This window comes from Dipodomys ordii, unplaced genomic scaffold, assembly GCF_000151885.1.
Source record: "Dipodomys ordii isolate 6190 unplaced genomic scaffold, Dord_2.0 Scaffold204, whole genome shotgun sequence".
In the NCBI taxonomy this organism is placed as follows: Eukaryota; Metazoa; Chordata; class Mammalia; order Rodentia; family Heteromyidae; genus Dipodomys; species Dipodomys ordii.
Genome location: NW_012267420.1, coordinates 1,778,587 through 1,796,498, shown reverse-complemented (window position 1 = coordinate 1,796,498; position 17,912 = coordinate 1,778,587). Strand labels below are relative to the sequence as shown.

The 17,912-nt window shown below is 36.8% G+C and overlaps 1 pseudogene; it reads left to right on the top strand.

Annotated features, from left to right (window-relative positions):
• The first annotated feature begins 364 nt into the window (after nucleotides 1-364).
• On the top strand, nucleotides 365-15,278 carry LOC105999945 (annotated as a pseudogene).
• Nucleotides 15,279-17,912: the final 2,634 nt, after the last annotated feature.

Sequence of the window (17,912 nt, the reverse complement as noted above, 5' to 3'; positions counted from 1 at the left end):
TATCTATTAGTTGTTGCCTTTCAACTTTTTATCTAGAAGAAATTAAGTTTCTAATATTAAATTGTGTTTATTACATACATGATACTTTTTGAATATCTTAGAACCAAATCTGATCAAATAAAACCTAAACCTGCATGACAAATTCAACACAGTGTGAAAGCTCTTCTAGAAGAATCCACAAAGCTCAACAAAATATCCAAGATTTAACTTAGGAAACTATAGCTAAAAAATTAAATAATCCGCAGAATAACTATGCAAGGATTTATCTACACATCTGTATATGCATACCTACATTTATCTGTGTGTATAAAATGCACATTGTACAGCTCCTAGAATCTATTGCTTTATTTTGCCACATGTGTAAATGGAATGTCATGCAGTCACCGCAGAGAAACAGGTAAGATGTGTGACAATAGAGGGATGTTGTCTTTTAGATTGCTATTCTTTGATCTTTCACATGAAATTTGAAAAGCAGCAGCTTCTGTAATTGGTCATTACATTCATCTTCAAGTGTAAGTGTACATCCACTGCATCCTGTGTCTCTCCTGGTATGGTAATAGAATTCTGGGCCTCAGCCCAGGGAACACAAGGAAGACTTGCTTCTGTACCTGTCAAGTGCCTAAGAGTCACCCACTTGGCAGGAAACTTCTTATAGAAAGTAAAGCCCTTCTGGAGTGTTATACACATACAAAGTATTTCTCAGAGGCTGCTGGTCAAAATAGAAGCAATTAAACATTGCCAGGGTGACAATTATAGTCATTCAAATCTTTAGTTCATCATCAAATGCAGTCCTTAGTAAAAATTAGAACAAAAAAATTCTTCAAATATTTCCTAGGAATCAATCATCTCCAAATGAAGAAATACATGATTTAATGATTAATTATAACTATGCCAACAGTTGTTTTTAATCTGTCTCAATTCTCCTGTCTTTGTATAGTCCACAATCAAATTGATTTTTCATGACTGAGCAATGACTCCAGCTTTCCACAATGGTTGTGCATGTAGGTGAAGCTCCGAAGCCCTTTTGTACCAATGAGGAGCCATCAACCCTGAGGCCCCAAATGGCTAAAGTGGCATTTGAACCTGCTAGACCCATTTAACTTCTGCAACTTGAAAGCTAAAAAAATCTGTTGGACTTTATCCTTGGAATTGGAAAATTGTTTTCTTTTTCATCTTCAAAATGTTAAGAAAGGTCCTTGGCACACAGAACTTAGCACCAGTGTAAGTTAATGAGAACCTTTGTGAAAGAACCATGCCAGCTTTCCAGCCCACAGAAAACACCAGCCTGAGAAAACTTCTTTCTCTTGTGGACCCCTTTCACGATTTAATTCCCAAAGATCAGACCCATCTCCAGACTACATTCATTTAGCCACTTACTCCTCTCCTCATCTCCTATTTTTGCAGTGATTCACAGTCCCTGTCATCATTTTCTGGGACTGTAACATATGTGGAGGGATGTGGGTGTTTGTACTTAGCGAGCACTGGAGGCCTGGAACACAATGAAAGGCTGCACTCCTGCGGTTCTGTCCTCTCCTGATGGATCAGCTTGGAAGCTGGTCATTTTCACCCTGCAGCAGGCAATGGGAAATCAGAAAATCATGTCCAGGAATAAACATTTGTTTTGAATTCCTTAATCAGAAGAAGCTATAATTTCATAATAGCATATGAATCTTCATTTTGAGGGATAAAGCAACATGTGGAAATTGTTATAAGGGAATTTCAGTGTTTTTTCAGGGCAAACATTAGGTAATCTTTGAAGAAAAATAATGGAAGTTGTCCTTTTTAGTAAGAGTTGCACTAGGTTGTCCTAGATAAGTTTTGAGTGCTTTTTAAATTTATGTTAACAGACTCTGATCTTTCATATACTTTTTCTCTTTTTTGCCCTCATAAAATTTTTATTGTGATAACAAATTAAGCTGTAGTTTAAATGAAACAAACTAATATTAATATTATTCATAGGTGCATACTTTATCCATGAAAATTACTTTCATTGGTAAGTTTAATTTCATTCAGTCTTAATACATCTTTATTTTTAATTGACTCATAATATTTGCACATATTCATGGGGTATGATGTGGCATTTAAATGCATATAATTAATAATATTCACATCAAATATTTATGATTTTTTCTGAGAAACATTCAAGTAGCTATTGCTGAAAGAAATAATAGCTACATTAAAATAAACTATTATTGTTAACCATAGTTATTCCACTGCACTATGAAAAATATTGTTTTTCGTCTTCTCCAAATATACTCCTATATCCATTTACTATTTTTTCTCCATCCTTTTTCTGTCTTTTCTGATGCATACTCTTATCTCTACTTCAACTTTCTGGTTTCTACAGATAAGTGAGAATGTGCTGCATTTGCATTTCTACACCTGATATTTCAGTAAACACAATGTCTACTAATTCCATGCATGTTGCTGTAAGAGAAATAATTTCCTTCTTTTCTGTGGTTGAATATTCTATTCAGTATATGTATGTAAATATACACACAGAAATATGAATACATATTACATTTTCTTTATCCATTCATCTGTTGAAGTCTTTTGGATTGACTCTATATCTTGACTACTAAGAATCACATCTTTAAACTGAGATACCAGACTTTTTAAAATCATAAGCAACTATTGTATCCCTTACATTTACAGTATCCCAAATTAGACAGTGAAAGTATATACACCCATGTGTCTAAATCAATTAACAATGATCTGACATTTCAAAAATCTCTGACAGTAGTTTTAAATGCTCTCACCTAAAAAAATACGGTGACCATTACAGGTGATGGATATGTTAATTAGCTTTATTTATTTCTTATTTTATTCATAAATCATATCATACTGAAACTCATACAAATTTGTGAGTTTAATATACTAGATAATAAAATACAAAAATTTCTCAAGTGATTATTTAGTTTTAGTGTAATTATATTATGTATAATACATATCAGGTACTTTTATTTTCTCAGTTTGTATTCTTTAGTCTTATGTAAAAAGTTCATTTGCAGTTAGCAGAGTAGACTAGCATAGTGTTTTATCTCACCTAAATTACAGAAATGTTTGCATAGTCTATTTTCTTCATTTTTGTTCTGTATGCTTGTCCTTTGTAGAGAACATTATATTATTTTTTTATCTTAAAAAAGATAGTATATGTTAGTATTGAATCCATTTCTATTTCCTAAGTAAAAAATTAAGTCAATATTAAAATGTTCATTTTAAGAACCCTGAAAATGGCTGGGAAGGTGGCTCAGTGGTAGAGCGCTTGCCTTGCATGCTTGAGGTCCTGGGTTCGATTCCTCAGCACCAATAATCAGAAAAAAAAAGCCGGAAGTGGTGCTGTGGCTCAGGTGGTAGAGTGCTAGCCTTGAGCTGAAGAGCTGAGGGACAGCGCCCAGGCCCAGAGTTCAAACCTCACGACCGGACCCAAAACAAACAAACAAAAAAAGAACCCTGAAAATAATGATGGTAGTGTTGAAGTACAAGTTGGTGTTGATTTGCTTTCATATTGGGGTGTTAGCTGGTAACATTTGGAAGAAAAATAGGAAAGATCATCTAGGCATAGTCTTACTTTGTGTTCTTCTTTTATTGTTCAAGACAACTATGAGCAAAGAAATGTACATAGACAGAGTCACCAAGAAAAATGAAAGGAAAATGTAAACAGTGACAGCAATTGATACAGTTAGTAAAGCATGTCTTCAATTCTGACATAGTGACACTACTGCCTTATCCACTTCTGCCCTACCCTATATATTCAGACCATGACAATAAGTAGCACTTAGTATTCCAAGGATGAGAAATGTATTCTAATTTCAACATAACTTTTCAAGTCCACAAAAACTTCTGGTAATAACTTTGTTTTTATTTTTTTTAAATTACATGAAAGTTGCTAGATCTAGAGCGCCTTGAGATCTTTTGAAGGAATGAGACACAGTCAAAAGGTAAGCACGACCCTGGATGAGGGCCTGAGTAAGCTACCTTAGGTTATTGGCCTAGAACATGTGTGTGTGTGTTGTGTGTTGTGTGTGTGTGTGTATCTTAGAAATTTTACATAATTGTCTCTTCTATCAGTCTCCCTCATCTCTTTCTCTTTTCTTAAAAGTGTTTCAATATGTTTTGTTGTTTTATTTTTCTATACATATAAAAATTTTGATTTGCCAAACAGACTGTTCTTGACATCTTTATCAAAAATCAATTGGTCAAAATCTATGAATCTTTTTTTTTTTGTCAGTAGTGGGTCTTGAACTCTGGGCCTGGCCACTGTCCCTCACTGTTCAGCTCAAGGCTAGCACTCTACCACTTGAGCCATAGCACCACTTTGGGTTTTCTGGTGGATAACTGGAAATAAGAGTCTCATGGACTTTCTTGCTGAGGTGGACTTTGAACTGTGACCCTCAGATTTCAGCCTCCTGGGTAGCTAGGATTACAGACGTAAGCCACCAGCGCCTGGCTGAAGTCTGTGAACCTTATGTCCAATTAACCACCAAAAGCCAGAGGTAGTAACTGTGGCTCAAACCCTAGAGTACCCATGGGCAAAACTGGTAAAAGACAGCACCCAGGCCCTGAGGTGAAGACTAAGTACCAACGTGTGCACACGGACACACACACACACACACACACACAAACACACATGCCCATGCCCACACCAGCACACATGCATACATAAACCCACAGATTCAATTGACCATAACAAATACAGATTTGGTGGGGGGGGGGTTAGTTGTGCTCCATTGATTTAGGTATCTTTTTATTAAATAAGCACCATGTTGTTCTGATTCTCTAACTTTATAATATTAATTGAAATTTTTTAAATTTTTTGTTTGTTCAGGGGCTTGAAACTCATGAAACACATGTCCATGCATAACTTCTTTGCTTATGGCTAGCACCATGCCACATGAGTCCGTCTCCAGTACTACAACGTATTTTGAAACCTCTGGCTTTGCTCGTCTGTGTGCGTGTGCGTGTGTGAGACAATACTACAGCTTCAACTGCACACCTCATGCTTTAATTTGGCTTTTTGGTTCTTGGCTGACACTGCCATTTGAGCTACATCTCTACTTCTGGCTTTTTGATGGTTAATTAGAGATGAGAATCTCTTGGATTTACTTGTCCATGTTAGCTTCCACCCCAAAACATCAGAACTCAGTCTCCTGAGTATCTAGGATTATGGACAGAGTCAGAACTGTATTTGGTCATTTGGCTTAAAATTTATTTGGCTATTCAGGATACTTTGTGGCTTCATAAAATGCTCACATTTTTTCTATTTCTGTGACATATATCCTTGACACTGTGGAAGGAATCATATCATGTCACTTTGGGTAGTAGGGGTGCTTTAAAAATATTGTTTCACAATCCATGAATACAAGATTATGTTTCTATTGTTAGTTCTTAAATTTTTCCCATCCATGTATTATAATTTCAAAATATTGATTTTCAACCCCTTGGCTATATATTTCTACATATTTTACAAGCTTGTTGCTATTTTAAATAGAATCATTTTCTAGGTTTCTATTACATTTCATTCTCAGGTTTTTCATTAATATATTGATTCATGATTTTTTCATGATGATTTTGTATACTACAATATTACTGATGTCATTCATTAGGCAGAGTAAAGACTTTGAACTATATGGTGAAATGCCACAGAATGCAATGGGATACCTTTACTACATCATATTTTTTAAAAAATCAGTGCAAAATGGATTGAATACCTAAAAAATGGACCTGAAACTTTAAACTATCAAAAAAAATATAAGGAAAAAAGTCCAAGACATTATTTGGAACAATAGTTTATTAAACTATATAATTCATAAATCACAATGACAAAAACACACAAATGAGATTAGAAAATAATGCTCCTGAATAGCAAGAAACCAATCAACAGGGTGAAGAGAAAAACCTATAGAATAAGAGAAAATATTTCCAAGCCATATATCTGAGAAGAGCAAAGGTTTAATATAAAAACTAAATAAGAGTGGGCTGGGAATGTGGCATAGTGGTAAAGTGCATGACTAGCATGCATGAAGCCCTGGGTTCAATTCCCAAGTACCATATAAACAGAAAAAGCCTGAAGTGGTGCTGTGGCTCAAGTTGTAGACTGCTAGTCTTGAGCAAAAGAAGCTCAGGGACAGTGCCCAAGTCCTGAGTTCAAGCCCCAGGACTGGCAAAAGAATAAAATTAACTAAATAAATAAATAAATAAGCAATTCCAAAAACTCAATACAAAGAAAAAAATGGGTAAAAAAACTGGTACAGTAACATAAGAGATATTTCTTAAATAGAGAAATAAAATTGACCAACAGGTATAGGAAAAGGATACTCCACACCATTAATCATTAAGGAAATGCAAATTAAAACCACTGTAAGATATCTCACTCCAATAGAAATGTTGTACAAGAATATATACTGACAAAGCCAGGCCCAAAGAAACATAGATCCCATGGTTTCCCTTATTTGTAATAACTAGTATATGTCTAGGATAAGCAGAAAAGGTCAAAACCTATGGACACATGACCATATAAAATGATGCGAAGCAAAATGAACCCCAAGATAGGGACACAAGAGGTTGTGTCTTTCTTGCTGTTGTTTTGAATGTACTTATAATGTACTATGTGATTTTTTTTGTCTCTTTTGTATGTTCTTCCCCCATGATTATACCCGTTTACATTGTATTTGATTCTAGGGTCCTGTATCTTGATGCCCTGTATTTTGTATATATGTTTTTCTAATTTGGGGAGGGGAAGGGAAATAACAAAATGCCAAAATAAGGATACAGGTTGACCAATTCTCCCAGCACCATTTATTGAAGAGGCTGTCTTTCTTCCATTGTATTTTTTTAGCTCCCTTATCGAAGATTAGCTGGCTATAGGTCTGTAGGTTCATTTCTGGGTTTTCAATTCTATTCCATTGGTGCTGAAGTCTGTTCTTGTGCCAGTACCAAGCTGTTTTGATTACTATGGCTTTGTAGTAGAGTTTGAAATTTGGTATTGATATTCCTCTAGCACTGTTCTTTCTTTTAAGGATTGTTTTTGTTATTCGGAGTCCTTTATTGTTCCATATGAATTTTTGGATTGTTTCTTCTATTTCCTTGGAGAATGAGGTTGGAATATTGATAGGTATAGCATTGAATTTGTAGACAGCCTGGGGAAGTATTGCCATTTTCACAATGTTGATTGTTCTAATCCAGGAGCATGGGAGGTTTTTCCACTTCCTAAATTCTGCTTTGATTTCCTTTTTCAGATATTTAAAGTTTTCTCAGTCTCCTTGGCAAAGGCCAAAATTTTCTTAATAGAGACCCAGAAACACAACAAATCAAAGAAAGATTGGACAAATAGGATTGCATGAAATTGCAGAGCTTCTGCATGGTAAAGGACATAGCTAGTAAGATCAATAGAAAGCCCATGGATTGGGAGAAGATCTTCACTAGCCATACAATGAACAAAAGGCTCATATCCAAAATATACCTGTAACTCAAAATATTAAATTCTCTAACAATAAATCCTCAAAGAAACAACTGCCTGATACATAAGTGGGCTAAAGACTTAAAGAGAAACTTCTCTGAAGTGGAAATAAGAATGGCCAATAGACACATAAGAAATGCTCAACCTCCCTAGCCATGAAAGAAATGCAAATCAAAACAACATTGAGATTCCACCTCACCCCAGTTAGAATGGCTATAATCAAGAACTCTAATAAAAACAGACGCTGGCGGGGATGTGGACAGAAGGGAACCCTACTGCACTGTTAGTGGGAATGTTAACTTGTTCAACCACTTTGGAAAGCAGTATGGAGGTTCCTCAAAAGATTCCACCTAGAGCTCCCCTATGACCCAGCAATCCCAGTTTTGAGCATTCACCCAAATGATCACAAACAAGACCATGCTAAAGCTACCAGCACAACTATGTTTATTGCAGCATTATTTACCATAGCTAAGATATGGAACCAACCCAGATGCCCCTCAGTAGATGAATGGATCAAGAAAATGAGGTATATTTGTGTATGTGTGTGTGTGTGTGTGTGTGTGTGTGTGTGTGTGTGTGTGTGTGTGTGTATAGTGGAATTCAATGCTTCCATCAGGAAGAATGACATTGGCCCATTTGTTAGGAAATGGAAAGAGTTGGAAAAATTATATTAAGTGAAGTAAGCCAGGCTCAAAGAAACCCCATAGTTTCTCCTTATTTGCAATAACTAGTACATGTGTAGGGCAAGCAGAAAAGGCCAAAATCTATGTACATATGACCATATAAGATGATGTTAAGTGAAATGAACCCCAAGATAGGGACACAAATATCTTTTTTCGTTCTTGCTATTGTTTCTATATATGTACCATGTGATTTATTTTGTTTCTTTGTATGTTCCTTCCCCATGGTAAAAACCCCTGTTTTCACTGTATTTGATGTCGGTGCCCTGTATCTTATATATACACACCTCTAATTCAGGGAGGGGAAGGGAAAAAACAAAATGCTTAAATAAGGATACAGGTTGACCCATTGTAACAATGAGATGTACAAAACACTACTACGTTGAAAACGAACTTTACAATTTCAGTGGAGGGGGGGAAGGGAAGAGTTGGGGAAGTGCGGTAGGAAGGGATGGTAGGGGAAAAACAAAGGAGGGAGTAACAATGCTCCATAGGAAATGTACTCATTACCTTACTCATGCAACTCTAACTCTTCTGTACAGTATCTTTACAATAAAAAATATTTAAAAAAATATATATTGACAAAAATGTGAAAAATACAATGAAACAATTCTAACATTCATAAGTAAAAAGTCAATAATTTTGTGAAATGAAAAGTAAAACATCAAAAGGAGCACATAAACTAACAGACTGAATTGTAACCCCTTTGTACAACTACTTAGAAATAATAAAAAATATGATTTAAAGAAAGAACCACTGAGGATAACACAGATTCTCAAGGATGCAGAGAAAGAGGCCTTTGGCAAACTCTGGGTGGAAATTTAAATCAATACAGAGATTACAGAAAACAGTGTGAAAGTTCCTCAAAAAGTTAAAAGTAGACCTGTCGTATAATACAACAAGCCTCTTTTTGATATACATCTAAAAAATGCAATCAATATTTAGAAGAGAAGTCAGAGTTCTTGTGTACATTGCCATATTATTCACAATAGACTTACTATTGAATCAATCTACTTGTCTATCATTTTTAATAACTGCATAAAGAAAACAAGGTATATGTGAAAACTACAATATTTTAAAAAGGAAACATGAACATGAACATCATTAAATAAAGTAAACCATTCTCAGACAAATACCACATAATCCATTCTATGTATTATTGAAGCCCAAAAATGTTAGACTCACAATCAGAGACTAGAATGGGGTTGATAAGGGCATTAGTGGGTGTGGTAGAATTGAAGATATTGTAACTAAATGATACAAAATATCCATTTGATAGGGAAAAATAAATCCAAGAATTCCTTTTTTAGACAATGATAACTATAACTAATGATAATGTATTATATTTTTGAAGCTTACTAAAATAATGGATTTTAAGTATTTTCACAAGAATATGAGTATTGCATACTGCTCAATGCAGTCTCTCCATATATGCATATTTGAAAACACTTTGTATATCAGAAATATATACAATTTCATTCATCATTTAACATAAAAAAGTAAGGATGAATAGAAAAAATTACTTTTTTTCTAAATTCCGGTCACAGAACTTTGATCTTCAGCTAAAAAAATTGCACACGCAATTTCCAGAGCAGTAAGGGAGTACTGTTATACATGAGAATTTCATATAGAGAACAAACAGTGGGAGGATGTCCTTTTGAAAATAAGATTCTTTTATACTCAGGGAAATAAAATTCATCTGCTTAATAAAAAAGCAAACAAAAAATGAATCCCAAACACGAAGAATTTATTTTAAAAACCATCCCCTATTGGCAGAATGATTGTCCCTACACATTTTTTTATTTGAAGCCAGCATGCATTTTTCACCAGTTACCTCCCTTTCTGTTAGAATTCTTATTTTTGGTGAGTGACCAATTGTCTCATGCTGATTTTCCCCAGCAAGGTATATGTTCACCCCAGCTGCAAAAATTTTCCAAACTCTACAGGGAAGCCTCCATAGGCAAAGTTGGTTTATGATCTTTCTAATGCAAACAGTGTGACTCTGCAGGAGTCTACTGGGGAATTCGAGAAAGGGATAGAGTAAGAGGGAAACGTTTGTAGTTTTAATCACTTTTTGAGAAGTTGATCCCCAAAATGATTAAGATCCACATACAAGTTACTATATTTGACTTTCAAAGATGACATGTTAATATAGAACAATTATTATTTCACCAACCTCTCTTGTAAAGTAAATATATATTAATTATTCTGCAGCAGAATTGATGTCAGAATCTTGGAGGAAGTTGTTCAGGGCTCATGCCATGTTGGGACCAAATTTGTTACAGCTTCTGGAACTTGAGGCCCAAGTCAGTAGGACCGGAGATGTCACTATGGGCAAATATTGATAGCACAGATTTCCCCCAATAGATTGGTTTTATTCCCTTTTAAGATAAGAATTTAATATGTAGGAATTTGAACAGAGTAGAAAGTCTAAGGAACAACTTGACAGGTTTTCATAACTACCATTCCATCAGAGAATTCTGCTTAATAAAAACCAAATTTATTACCTTTAGCTTTATCATATTCTGCAAGGACTTAACCACCCGCTTTGTAAACTATCAAAACCCAGAGAATTAAAGTAGAAAGGGGTATCATTCCTTCCACATGACACTGAATGGCTCTAAACCAAGATGACATCAGAAACAGGACTCCACCACCCTCCCCTTAGGCAACTGTGCAACAAGCAAATGAGCCAACTTCCTTCTGAAGAATATTTCTTTCCTGTATTCTCAACCCAATGCCTCTCTCTTATTTTACCAAATTATCATTTAACAAAGCTCCAAAACAATAATTTATCTTTAAAAAATCCATATCAGAACACTTGTCCCTATAACCATATCAACACCTATCCTATACCACAACTCATTTGTTAGGAAATAAAAGACTTGGAAAAAATTATAGTAAGTGAAGTAAGCCAAACCCAAAGAAACATAGGTCCCACGGTTTCCCTTATTTGCAGTAACTAGTATATGTCTAGGATAATCTTACCAGACAAGTAGAAAAGGTCAAAAGTACATATGACTATATAAGATTATGCTAAACAAAATGGACCCCAAGGTATGGACACAAGAGGTTTTTTCTTTGTTGTTGTTTTTAATGTACTATGTGATTTTTTTTGTTTCTTTTGTTATGTTCTTCCCCCTATGGTATAACCCTTCTTGTCACTGTATTTAATTCTGGTGCCCTGAATCTTGTACATACATTTTTTTTTAATTTGGGGAGGAAAAGGGAAATAACAAAATGGTCAAACAAGCATTGTTATGTCTCATTGTTACAATGAGACATACAAGACACCATGTTGAAAATGAACTTACAACTTGGGTGGGGAGGGAAGGGATGATAGGGGAAAAAAGAGGGGGTAACCTAACTCGTGTAACTGTAACCCTATGTACAGTACCTTAACAATAAAAAAATATTTAAAATATATAAATAGTTAAAACTTCATTATACAAATGAGTTGACATGCAGGGGCAGAGACTTACTTCCTAGCTTCCTGTCTGTCTTCCTTCTCTTTAAAAACTTGTCCTCCTCTAACAAAGTCTTTGTTTCCCATCATTTGTTGCAGCTCTGTGGGAGCATGTGACTGCTCTCTTGGTAACAGTCTTTGAGCAAGAATAATGTGTGGGACTAAGCCTCCCTTCTTGAAAGCCTAGAAAGCACACTTGGTAGTGATCCATTGTCCACAGGGCCATCAAGGGTAATCTAAGGAAATAGCAGGACAATATTATAAAAAGAATCTGGGCTCCTGAATGACTCAGCCACCTTCCTCAGGCTTGTGGCGCTAACCTTCCACTTTGTTTGAGACAGTGTGTTCTAGACTCTCTGTAGAGCCTTGCCAGTATCCTCAAAATGTATACAATTATTCAACTCAGAACTCCTTGAGCTTTATTACTTCTACTTCTGAATGTGTTGAAACAGTGCTGCTGGTGCATTTTCCATACAGGTAGCAAAAGGTTATTGTGCTTTCTTTTTTCTCATTTTGAACAAACAAAAGCTACTCTGTGATAAGTAACTTGAGCCACTAGGTTTAAGCAACCTTGAGGTATCCAAGGGGCTGTCCTTCAGCTACTTAACACATTTTCCACTGTTTTATTATGCTATCAATACTTTCTGAAGTTCATTTCTTCTTTGTTTGGAGGTACTAGGATTTCAGCCAAGGATCTCAAGCTTGTTAGGCAAGGGTACATACAACAAATTAAGTCACACCTCCAGCCTTTGAAATATTCAACTACTGGATTTTTACACTGAATCTTATTTCAATCTTCTTGACTGTCTCCAGAGGCCATGTCTCCATGCATCTGCTTATTATCAATTCTCTGCCTGGGTCTTGCCAAGAGCAGTCAGGTGAAAATATTATTTTACTACCAATACCAAGTTTTGTGACATTTTGTGGATCCTCCAAAATTAGCTCATATTAATGTTCTATAAGCCAGATCTGCAAAGACTTAACATTGCTTTAGGTATCAGTCTAACATTGTAGCTCTAGCATGCGCACATTTCTACCACTGATAAAACTTCATTGGTTTTTCTTTCTTGCGATTGTTTCTCACATATTTATAAGATGATTTTTTTTGTTGCTTTGTATGTCTCTCCCCCACGGTATAATCCCTGCTTTCACTGTATTTGATGTTGGTATAATTTGTGCAGGGGAAGGGAAAAAACAAATAGTTAAATAGGGATACAGGTGGACCCATTGCAACAATGAGATATACAAGTCCTTATGTCAAAAAACAAACTTTACAACTTTTGGGGGTGGGGAGAGCTGGGAGGGGAAACAAAGGAGGAGGCAACCATGCTTGATAAGAAATGTACTCATTATCTTGCTTGTGTAATTGTAACCCCTCTGGTACAGTATTTTCACAATAAAAAGGAGAAAAACTTATTAGTTTAAAAAAAAAAAAAACTTCCTTGGCCTCTTCTCCGTGGCGTCGGCCCAGAGTTAGAGCCCATGACCGACATATATATATATATAAAATATAACAATATATAACATATAATAATATACATATATACACACATATTTGTATATATGCATATATATGCGTACATATACATACGTATACATATACATAATATGCACATATACATATATGTATAGATATATAATAACAAATAACCCTAGGAAACTCCCCCCCGCCCCCCTTCCCGCGGGCCCCACAGCAGCTCCAAGAAGAAATCCAGAAGCGCAGGCTTTCCCCGCTCTTACCCGGCTCCGCCTGCCCCACTCTCTCCCTGCCAGCCGCCGGCCACCCTGCCGCAGAGGCTGCCGCGAAGTCCCCGGGGCTCGGCGGTTGAGTAGTCGTTGATGTCGGTTGAGTGCGGACGATTTTTGTCCCTCTGCGCTCGCGCCCGCCCCCCGCCCCCCGCCCCCCGCCCCCCGCCCCCCGCCCCGGCCCCGCCCCAGCCCTCCTCCTCCTCTCACAGGCCCAGCCGGCTGGCCTCGTGCGGTCTCCGCGTGATCCATCGCTTCGTAGAAGTGGAGTGGGCAACATAGTCACTAAAAATCCGGGGGCTGCGAGGGTGGTTCAGTGGTAGAGCGCTCGCCTCACATGCCTGAGGCCCTGGGTTCGATTCCTCAGCACCGCAGAAGAAGTGGTAGAGCGCTAGCCTTGAGCTGAAGAGCTGAGGGACAGCGCCCAGGCTCAGAGTTCAGGCCCCACGACCGAGATGCACACACACACACACACACATATTTTGGACAAACCCCTGCTTTCGGTAACCTCCTTTCTGTAGGGCGGTTTGTGTGATCGTGGCTCCTAGGGCTATGAACTGAACGGGATGCTTGTAAATGATCGCCAAGTATTGTTGGACGATTTAAGTCTCGTAAAGAACAAGAAGCAGAACGGGAAGCTAGGGCAAAAGAATTCACCAATGTTTACACCAAGAACTTGGGAGAAGACCTGGGTAATGAGCGCCTTAAGGAACGCTCTGCATGTCTGGACCGGCCTTGACTGAAAGTAATGACTGATGAATGTGGGAAATATAAAGACATGAAGATGCTCAGCAAGCTGTGGGCGAGATGAATGGAAAGGAGCTAAATAGAAAACAAAATTCACGTTGGTCCAGCTCAGAAAAAAGTGGAACGACAGACGGTACTTGAGCGCAAATTTGAGTAGATGAAACAAGATAGGCCCACCAGGTACCAGGGCGTTACCTTTTATGTGAAAACCTTGATAAGGGTATTGATGGCGAGAAAGAGTTTTCTCCATTTGGTACAATCACCAAGGCAAAGGTTATGATGGAAGGCGGTCGAAGCCAAGGGTTTCGGTTTGTTTCTCCTCTCCAGAAGAAGCTACTAACGCAGTTACAGAAATGAATGGTAGAATTGTGGCCACAAAGCCACTGTATGTAGCTTTAGCTCAGCGCCAAGCTCACCTCACTAACCAGTAGATGCAGAGAATGGCAAGTGTACGAGCTATGCCCAGCCCCAGAGTCAACCCCTACCAGCCAGCACCTCCTTCAGGTTACTTCAGGGCAGCTATCCCACAGACTCAGAACCGTGCTGCCTATGGCCCTCCTAGCCAAACTGCCCAAGTCCTCGCTGGACTGCTCAGGGTGCCAGACCTCATCCATTCCCAAAGATGCCTGGTGATATCCGCCCAAGCCGCTCCTAGACCCCCATTTAGTACTGTGAGACCAGCTTCTTCACAGGTTCATGTCCACTCATGACTTCAGTCATGTCCACTTAGCATGTTGCTAACACATCAACACAAACAATGGGTCCACGTCCTGTAGCAGCAGCTGCTGCTGCAGCCACTTCTGCTGTCCACACCGTTCCTCAGTATAAACACACTTCAGGAGTTCACATTCCTCCACAACATCTTAAAGCACAGCCACCAGTTTACCATGCAACAGCCTGCTGTTCATGTACAAGGTCAGGAACTTTGACTGCTTCAAGAGCAAAAGCAAATGTTGGGTGAAAAGCTGTTTCCTCTTATCCAAGCCATGCACCCTTCTCTTGCTGGTAAAATCACTGGCATGTTCTTGAAGAGATAATTCAAAACTAGTTCATATGCTTGAGTCTCCAGAGTCTCTTGCGTTCAAAGGTTGATGAAGCTGTAGAGGTACTACAAGCCCACCAAGCTAAAGAGGCTGCCCAGAAAACAGTTAACAGTGCCACTGGTGTTCCAACTGTTTAAAAATTGGTTAAGGACCTTGAAAAGAAACTCGTGCTTCATCGAAGAAACATATCAAAAAAAAACTTAAATATTATGAAAGTAACATTGCAAAATATAAAATAAAAAAGAAAGGAAACTGAATCTTATGTACTGAACAAATGCCAGGTCTAGCAAACAGTGCTAGTCCTAGATTACTTGATTTAAAAACAAAAGAACTACAAAAAAATAGTAAAATATAAAAACAATGTTCTCTAGGCCCTGGGAAAAAGAATTTTTAGCAAAGTACAAGGATGTAAAGCATTCCTTTCTTTAATTTTGTAATTCTTTATTGTGGAATAGCTGAGAATTTCAGTTCTAAGTAACAGAATTGATAACCGTGCAAGGAAACATAATTTGGATTATAAAATTCTTGCTTTAATAAAATTCCTTAAACAGTGGGAAAAAGAAAAACTTCATTGATTACATCCTACAACATGGATTTGTTACCAGCAAAAAAAGCTTACATTTTTCTTTTGGTTAATTCCTTTTTGTCTTAAAATTATAAAGAAAATGTTTTTAAAAAATAAAGGAAGGAAATTAAAATAGAAGGAATAAGTAAGGAGTAAGAGAGATAACCATGGTTCACAATAATCTGTTTTATCAGGACCTATTAAAGCAGAGCCAAAGGCTCCAGAATCAAGAAATAATAGAAAGAAAAATGCTAATTACTCTGATTCGGTCAACATGTTGTATGCATTTGTTGCAATATTACATTGAATCCCACTAATATGTGGCAAATATATATTAATTAAAATTAAATATGAATGTGATGTTTTATGTAAATTCTTATGATTTTCAATTTCTCTTAAGAGGGGAAATGACTTTCATCTTTGGCCTTACAAGACAAAAGAGTCTCAAAAGAAACAGAACTTCAAAGGGAATCTATAGAAGGAGTTATTAAGCTGAGTTTTTTGTACCCTACACTCCTGGAGGGAGTGACTTGGGGAAGCCTGAAGTGGAGGGAAGAAGGAGGCAGAAGTCAGAGTCTCCTCAGCCTGCTTAAAGTAGAGCAGCTTTTTCTTTCATCTCTTAATATGTTAATATTCAGTCTGAGATATTTTTCTTTTTAAAAGGGAACTCCTAATAAGTGTCTGAAGAGCATTGATCTAGTTCAAAGTAGATGAGAGCATTAAAAGCTCAAGAGAAAAAGATTTTTTTCTTTTTTGATAATATTGAGGTTTGAATCTGTGGTCTTGTCCTTGTCAGGCAGGTTCTCTACTGTTAATCAGACAGCTCATTGGTGGTGAAGCTGAGGTCCTGGCAATTTGGTCCAGAATTTTTGCTCAAGCTAAGGAAATTGATTAATGCAGGATGGGAGTGCCGAACAACACACACAGTTAAAATAATGGCAGTACTGTGGTGCTCATATATCAGTAGGAGCTTTATATCAACTACAAACTTCTCTCTAATTTTCTTTTACTTTATATTTTAGAATAGTACTACTTAAATATCCCACATCTCAAGCTAAAAATTTTGTTATCAGTATCAGTATTTTTGCCATTTGATGGAAAGAAACTTTTTTCTTTAAAAAAGAAAATTTTGATGAATCCAAACATTTCAAATACCATGATGGAAACAAAGAAATTGCTTTGTGTCTTGTTTATCACTTCCTCTTAGCAGGCCTCTGAGGTTATCTCTGTTTGTTTCTTTTGTGTCTCTGTGACAAATGCTGAAGAAAGCTTATAAATGATAAGAAATATTTATCCTCACTCTGCCAGAGGTTTTAGTCCATAGTGCCTTGTTTCCACTAATCCTGAGCCTACCATGAGACAGATCACCAACAGAAAGCTATGACAAAAAAGAACATGGAGAAGAATAGGATGCTGGCCTCATGGTAAACAGAAAGAGAGAGAAGGGAGTCTGGGGAGGGAGCTAGAATAAAATATCCCTAATGTTTACACACTTTTAGATGGTTATATCTCATCATGTTTTCTTTTAGCTTCATCATAGGCCATAAGAACATATTTATACATCCTTTCTAGCAAGCACATATAAATCCATGATGTATATTTTATGAGCTAACATTTGAGAGGCCACAATCCTTCCTAATCTTATTTTCCTTTTGCTTCTTTGAAATTATTTTAAACCCTCCATATTTTAAACTTTATGTTTCTGTTCTATTTCTAAAAATTTTTTTGGTACAATACAAATTCAAATTTAATTAGTAAATTATGTTAATATTTAATATATTTAGTTACCCCAACAACTCAACAAGAGTAGTAATACAGGTATGAAATGTGAATGACAAGTATATTAACCTCTTAATCTGAGGAGATCAGTCAAAAGTTGTTAAAGTTAATCAGCTTGATCATCTCTAACATGTTACAAGGGCCATGGATATCAGAGGTGTAAACTCTATTAACTCAGAGAGAAATAAAAACACAAGAAAGCAAATAATTCTAAGAGTTCATAAAATCAGAAATCTGATGTTATATACTATTGATGACTCTAAGCTCAGACTGAAATGTCACTGGTTTCTCAATTAGATACATTAAATTTAAACATCTCTATTAAGTGTGTGTGTGTGTGTGTGTGTGTGTCTTACTAATGATTGAACTCAAGGCCTTCTGCTTGTCAGGCAGAAATTCTACCACCTGAGCTATGCCTCAGCTCCTC